General features: G+C 46.2%; 1 long non-coding RNA gene across 1 annotated transcript; it reads right to left on the bottom strand.

The window, feature by feature from the left end:
- Positions 1-426: 426 nt before the first annotated feature.
- On the bottom strand, positions 427-7,287 carry LOC145514793 (uncharacterized). Its single transcript, XR_014060465.1, has 4 exons — positions 7,112-7,287; positions 6,238-6,459; positions 4,762-5,029; positions 427-3,717 (listed from the first exon to the last, which is right to left on the bottom strand). It is a non-coding gene; the product is annotated as an uncharacterized LOC145514793 (long non-coding RNA).
- Between the last annotated feature and the right edge of the window lie 414 nt (positions 7,288-7,701).

Here is a 7,701-nt window from a genome sequence, read left to right as displayed (position 1 = left end):
CCTGACACAGATCCCACTGGTCCAGTTGACTCAAGTAACCATCTTGAACCAATCAGTCTCTCTTGGGGGAATCTGCTGAGGTTACTGGCTCCAGCTTAAGTCACGTGGTAGGGCCAGGTTAAAGGAGGATGAAACTATTCAAACACAGAGCCTGAGAGGATAGAGGCAGAGTTCTCCAAGGAAAATTAAGATGCGATCACTAACAGACAAGCAGACACAGCCAGGCAGCCAAAAGTCCAAATATCAACCTGAGGCACAAGCAAACGCTCATTCTTTCTCTAATGCAGTAGTTGGCGAATATTTCCTGCAAATGGCCAGATAGTAAATATTTTAGGTTTTGCCAGGTGTAAGGTCTCTGTGGAAACTACTCAACTCTGCCATGGTAGTGTGAAATCAGCTAGGCAACACATAGATGGATGAGGCTGCTGCATTCCAACAAAACTTTATTTAGGGACACTAAAATTTGAATGTCACATAATTTTCAGGTGTCACAAAATATTATTCTCCTTTTGAGTTTTTAAACCTTTTTAAAAAATTTGAAAACTGTTCTTCGCTCATAGGACTACATGAAAATAGACAGCAGGCTGGATTTTGCTGGGCGAAGGAGTATTTGGCTGATCCTCGCTCCTAAAGGAGGGTTGTCAGGAGGTTGGGAACACGGGTGAGGACTTTTATGTGATCAAAGGGCATGAGGTCCAGGAAAAACCATGCATCTATGGAGCATGAATAAGAATGAGCTTGAAGAAATCATTGGAATGAAGTGAAATTCTCAGTCCAGTTAGCGATTTACCTATATCTTTTCCCACACTAATTTACAGAGAGAAGTCTATTAATCATTCTGGGTGCAGAAAGGAAATCGCATTCTCAGCATAAACATAAATTATCAGCCTAAAACTCAAATTCCTTCCGAGGGATGAGGCACGCTAAAAGTTTTGAATAGCTCAAATAGAACAAATGGATGAGAGGAGATAATGCATCTTTTGAAATACAAACCTGAAAAGACGTTATGCTCAATTACACTGACAAAAGATTTGGGATCCAGCAATATCCTCTGTGGAATTCAGCAGCTAAACAGGAATGCTAAATCACAGACTCTAACTTAAGCAAGAGTAATCTAGCATAAGCCACATTACATGCACATCCACTGGGAGCCTGAATCTGCTCTGATGTTTACAAAATGCCTTTCTCCATCTCTATTAGAAGATGGGCTCACCTGCAAAGACCCCTGTGCCTCCAAGTTCCCAAAGTGAGCAGTGGGGTGCTTTGGAAAGAAAGCAGAGTTAAGGAGGGTGATGAGGAGGAGGGACATGTTAAGGGGTAGCCTGGACTCTTCAGAGGGAGGAGTTTCAGCTCCAAGCAGCAGTGATGGGGAGAAAAGATGCCAGGGAAGGAAACGGAATTTGATGACCAGGAAGAAAAAGAACTGGCGTGTGGTTGGAAGCCCATAGTGTCACCCTGGGCAAAAGCAAGGAAAACTATGACACACAGCTCCTGTGACCCTTATCCCACCTCTGCTCTCCGCTTCTGAAGTTAGAACAGGTCTCTACAGACCAGACTCCGGGTCCCAGATGGAGCATGGATGACCTCACGTTCTTCCCCACTGTCAGCAGTACAGCTGGTGCACGGTAGGTATTTAATACCCAGGCAACAAGGTCTGGAGATGGGTGTGTGTTAAGTCATCAGAAGAACAGAAAAGAAAGGCTAGACCCTGGAAAACAAGGGCTGCCACACATTTCCAGAAGGCAGGCTAAGATCCTACGTGATTTATTGGTTGCTGCTGTGACAAGTGTGAAAGGCCGACCCTTGAAGTTTGTACCGCAGGTATCCTGGGAGAGAGACAGATGAGCTAAAGAAGGGGGAAAAAAAGGATTCTAGAGAAACAGAGAAACAGCTGTGCTCTGTGTCACAGCCAAGAGCAAAATGGGGACTTACAGGTGAAAGACATGGGGAGGCTGGTTTGAGCAGCAAGTCGGGTATTCTGGAATGAAAAGGGCTGCATATGGAACATGGAACTTCCTGCCATGGAAGCTGGCGGTACACCGGTAGGAGAACTGTCCTCAAGAATGTTACCTCTTGTTGTTATTGTTGTTCAGTCTTTAAGTCATGTCTGATTCTTTGCAACCCCATGAACTGCAGCATGCCAGGGTTCCCTGTCCTTCACTGTCTCCCTGATTTTGCTCAAACTCAAGTCTGCTGAGTCAAGGATGCCATCCAACCATCTCATCCTCCATCACCCCGTTCTCCTCCTGCCATTCAGTCTTTGCCAGCATCAAGGTCTTTTCCAACGAGTCGGTTTTTCGCATCAGGTGGCCCAAGTATTGGAGTTTCAGCTTCAGTACCAGTTCTGCCAGTGAATATTCAGGGTTGATTTCTTTTAGGATTGACTGGTTTGATCTCCTTGCAGTCCAAGGGACTCTCAAAAGTCTTCTTCAGCACCACAGTTTGAAAGCATCAGTTCTTTGGCGCTCAGCTTTCTTTTTGGTCCACCTCTCACATCCAAACATGGTTACCAGAAAAAACATAGCTTTGACTATAGGGACCTACATGCTCAGCAAAGACCAGCAGTGGGACAACCAAGGAACCAGGCTTCTCATCCAGCCCTGTGGAGCAGCTGAAGAGCATGTCCCTGCTAGTTAGGGCCTCACAGAACATGGTCCACTGGAGAAGGTAACGGCAAACCACTTCAGTATTCTTGCCTTGAGAACCCCATGAACAGTACAAAAAAAGGCAAAAAGATGTGACACTGAAAGATGAGCCCCCCAGGACGCTAGGTGTCCAATATACTACTGGGGAAGAGCAGAGAAATAGCTACAGAAACAACGAAGAGGCTGAGCCAAAGTGGAAACAATGTCCCACTGATGTATCTGGTGGTGAAAGTAAAGTCCGATACTGTAAAGCATAATTCATAATAACCTAAAATGTTAGGTCCATGAATTAAGGTAAATCGGATGTGGTCAAACAGGCGATGGCAAGAGTGAACATCCACATTTTAGGAATCAGTGAACTAAAATGGACGGGAATGGGCAAATTGAATTCAGATGACCATTGTATCTACTACTGTGGGCAAGAATCCCTTAGAAGAAATGGACTCAACAAAAGAGTCCAAAATGCAGCACTTGGTTGCCACCTCAAAAATGACAGAATGTTACCTGGGAAGCAGTTAAAAGTCTAAGTTACTTTCACCTTTAGCCATTTGCCATTTCCAGTTTTCAAGGAAGTGGTAAACAGAGTCAGAAGGCAGAAGAGAGAGATGCTTAGCCTTCGTAGCTGCTTGAGCTGTATTGGAGAATAAGGCTTGAGCTTCAGCTGATGCTGGATTTCCTCACTCTCCTCCAGCTCCAAGCCCAGATGTAGGGCCTGGGTGTGGCAGAGGGATATGCAGTAGGCAGCAATGATGGTAGTGACCTGCCTTACATGCCATAGGACAAAGAGTCCAGGAGCCTCAGAGATGGGCTTCTTCCTGCCTCCAGAAGTCCAGCAGGTCACACCTGGGTGTGCTCTCCACAAGGTCACACAAGGAGAGGTATCTGGCTTTCAGAGAAGCCCCAGGGGAGGGCAGCTAGACAGGTCTGGGAAGGGCACTGGGATCTTGGGGGAAGGGAGGGGTGCTTGCCTTCCTCCCAACAGGAACTCTGAGGGCATCACAGGAAAGCAGACCCCTGCCTTCAGGGAGGCCTGGTCCTTGGGGTTGCCAAGCAAGGCGCTAGCTTCTAGGTGCTGGAAGAGAGGACACACAACAAACAGTTCTTTAGCCATCTGCTGAGGAAATACCAGGGTAAATGAAAATGAGAGTGGATTTGTGACTTCTGTCTTTTCCAAAAAGATAGTGTTGGCAGGTTTATGAGAAAACCATTCCCAAACACCTTGAATTTATATGGCACGCTTATTTCAAAAGCTCTTCCACATCTGTTACCTCTTTGAAGCCCCTGGAGGCAGGTAGGGCAGGGGAGTGCTGGGTGGGGGAAGGAGCCCCAGAGAGCCTGAGCTGTGGGGCCCCAGGGGAAGAGGCTGGAGCAGCACGCTGTGCCCTGGCCCTCCACACAGACCTAAGGGGCTTCTCCTCCTCCCAGAGGGCCAAGGGCCACATGTCATAAGGCTGGAAGCAAAGTGACCACTTAAGTGCTGGGTGGTCAAATGCAAGTTGGCCGTGGGAGCTCTCCTTTTGCTCACACACTGCCCTGCACCCCCGTGCCCTGCAAATTAACCACAACTTTTAGAGGTAAAGAAATAATGGCTCCTCCGACAGAAGCAAACAGAGGCTGATTGACAAGGAGGCCCCTCATAATCAGTGCTGCAGTAAACTATACTAATTATGGTGTCAATTGGTAACATTATAAAGGTTGAAGCTACATAATGAAAAAAGAGCATACACACAGGCAGAGTGAGTTCAGTAAATGTAATTACAGGGTGACATTATTGGCAAATAGTATTTTATGAGGGATTAAGAGGGATAAACACATTGCCAAACTTACAACTCCTTAGGGGTGGGAGGACCCAGAACTGGCCAGCGACTCACCACTATGATTCAGCTAGCTGAGCTCTTTGGGGGTAGCCCTGAGGTCTTCTGGGCATCCCCTGAAGAGGTGTTTTTAGGTAGAGATCACTGCTCTAATGTTTTGTAAGCTACATAATATCCTTGTTCCTGGCCTGTCCAGGGCTCTTTCGTCTTCAGATCCTAAGATCATGGACTGCCCTAACTGATGGTACCATAGACGCTTTATAGCTTTGGAATGGGAACCTGTCCATTCATTGTAACATTACCCATGTTCAACAGTATCCGTGGAGTGCAGACCAAAGTCTCTGTTGTCCTTGTGTTACCATTCTGAGGCTTCCCAGGTGGCTCACACGGTAAAGAATCTACCCGAGTTCTATTCCTGGGTCAGGAAGATCCCCTGGAGAAGCACATGGCAACCTGCTGTAATATTTTTGTCTGGAGAATTCCCTGGACGGAGGAGCCTGGCAGGCTATAGTCCATGGCGTTGCAAAAAGTCGGACACGACTGAGAGACTGACAGTTTCACTTTGCCGTTCTATGGAAGACCAAAGAAAACTAATCAAGCAAATCACTAAGGCCATCCTGGATTCAGTGCTCTGATGAAAACTGGACAATGTGATGCGATAGCAGGTGGATGGAAGAGGAGAGACAGGCTTCCTACTACGTGGAAGGTCTATGAGGGCTTCTTGGGTACAGGACACATAAACTGAGTTCTAGGAGCCAAGACCACAGGAAGGGAGGAAAACTGCTCCTCCAAAGATGCCAGTTCCTTTCTGGCAGAAAAAGGGCAGAACACAGGTGCTCTCACTCAAAGTCACAGTCCTTCTGTCACATCAGGTACTCTCAAACAGAATGTGGGCCAGACTGGGAAGAGAAACTCTCGTCTCTCAGGATCTATGGGGCCATTGTGTTTTGAAGGTTAAAGGAACATGAGAGATCACTTAACTCAAAGTCCCTAAAACACTGGAGAATCACGTATGTCGCATGTGTGCGTGATAAAGGAGCTTCTTCCCAATTCTCATTGTCTATTGCTATACAGCAAATCACACTGAACCAAACAGAGATATCTCATTATCTCCCCTATTTCTTAGCTAAACAGTTCCTGGTCCCAGTTTCTTCTGTGGTTACAGTCAGATGATAAGGCTAGAGTTGTCCAATGGCTTCTTCACTCACGTGACTGGTGCCTGGGCCAGAATGACTGGAGGCTGGCCAGGACCCCCTCCCTGTGGCCTCCTGCACAGGTAGGTTGGGCTTCCTCACATCATGGCAGTCTCAGAATATGAGGGCTTCCTCCATGTAGATTGGCTTCCTCCAGGGTAAACGTTATAAACAGACCATGCAGGAGCTACAGTGTTCTCAGGACCTAACAATGAAGGGCTAGAATATCCTTTCTGCCACAATCTATTAATGAAGGGGAAAGGCTATCTCACTAAGGCCATCCCAGACTCAGGAAAAGGAAATTAGACTCTAGCTTTCAATGGAGGAATAGCAAAGAATTTTTAGTCATCTTTAATCTACCATACACCCTGGGCATTAAAAATACACAGCCTTTATCAAAGGCCTGCTGAGCCTCTCAACAACTTAATAAACCTGTGTCATTCACACTCAGATTGCCTTCACTTCCCTCCGATTATTCAAAGAATTAGTCTATGTTTAATGAGAGCCTTCTAAATAAAAATGTGTCATGCTTGGTACTATCTGCCATACACAAGGTACAATGTACATTTTTTTGCAGGAGCTTACATGTGTATTGTGAGGAAAGAGATCAACTTCATTCTTTTCTTCTTTTTTTGGCTGTGTGGCATGGCATGTGGGATCTTAGTTCCCCGAACAGGGATAGAACTTGCATCTCCTTCAGTGGAAGCACAGAGTCTTGACCACTGGCCCTCCAGGGAAGTCTCCAACTTTATTCTTTTGCATGTGGTTGTCCAGTTGTCCCAGGTGGCTCAATGGTAAACTACGCACCTGTCAATGCAAGGAGACAGAAGAGATGGTTTGACCCCTGGGTCGGGAAGATCCCCTGGAGGAGGAAATGGCAACTCACTCCAGTATTCTTGCCTAGAGAATCTCAGGGACAAGGGATATTGGTGTGCTACAGTCCATGGGGTTGCAAAGTGTCAGACACTACTGAGCGACTAAACACGCATATTCTAGATAAAATGCCACATACTTCAATTTATAATCATTGAACTTATTTCTAAAGTAAAATTTGATGTAGAGGTCCAGTATGGCAAACAAGTCAAGGTGGGACAATTCTGGGTGAGGTGAGAGCCTCAGGGCACCTCTGCCAAAGCTGTGCTCAGAGAATCACAGTGTGTGTGCCATTGTTAGAGATAGCAAAAGGAAATTAGAGAGTGAAATGTCCCTTCTCCCTATAATAAGCTTTCCTGATGAAAAAATATGGACTCAGCCTTATGGAAGAGCTAATATATTCATTTAAAAAAATTTTAATTGAAAATCTGCCAAATTGGCTTGAACAAAAAAGAATACAAGAACAAGTAAGTCCTAGGGGAAACTTGTTTCAGGTAGGGCTGGATCCAGGGGCTCATACAAGGTCATATACTACTTAACATGTAATATACTAACTAACACAGGATTGTGTCTCCCCAGGCATTACCTGTGCTGGCTTCACTCTCAGGGTGCACTTTCTCTACACTCTTGGAGGACAAAGTAGCTACCAGAATTTCCCCTTACTTCCACAGTTGGGCACTTTCCTCAGGCTATTTCTATTAATTCCCACTCTGCTTGGCCTTGCTTGGGTCCTGTGCTCAAACCCACACAATCTAAATGGTCAGTGGATGATGTCCTGCTCTGACCATCAAGGTTCAAGGTGACATATGCACGCTTGAGTCACAAGAGAGCTGAGGAGGTCATTGGTGCTGAGAGTGAAGGAATGAGAATTAGATTCTTTCACCAGAAGAAGGCAGCTGGGTAGTGGGACAGGCAAAACACATCTCTACAGAAAGGAAGGGACAGCAAAGAACTAAGAGACAGGAGGGCAGAATGCCAGGGCAGAGCTGGATATTCCCTGGTTTCTCCCCACAAGATGAGAGGAGTGGTCAGCTCTCTTGACCCCAGGTCCCTGGGAGGAGACTTAAGATCAGTAATCAGGACCCCAGGTTAGACCTTGGTACTGGCTCTGCCTTCTGCCTTCATGCACCAAGAAGTCCTTCGAGCTAGGGAGCACCCAGAAATGTTCCAGAAAAC

The sequence above is a fragment of the Giraffa tippelskirchi genome, chromosome 7 (genome assembly GCF_054371585.1).
Source record: "Giraffa tippelskirchi isolate mGirTip1 chromosome 7, T2T-mGirTip1v1.2.pri, whole genome shotgun sequence".
Lineage (NCBI taxonomy): Eukaryota > Metazoa > Chordata > Mammalia > Artiodactyla > Giraffidae > Giraffa > Giraffa tippelskirchi.
This window is presented reverse-complemented; position numbering and strand designations above follow the sequence as displayed.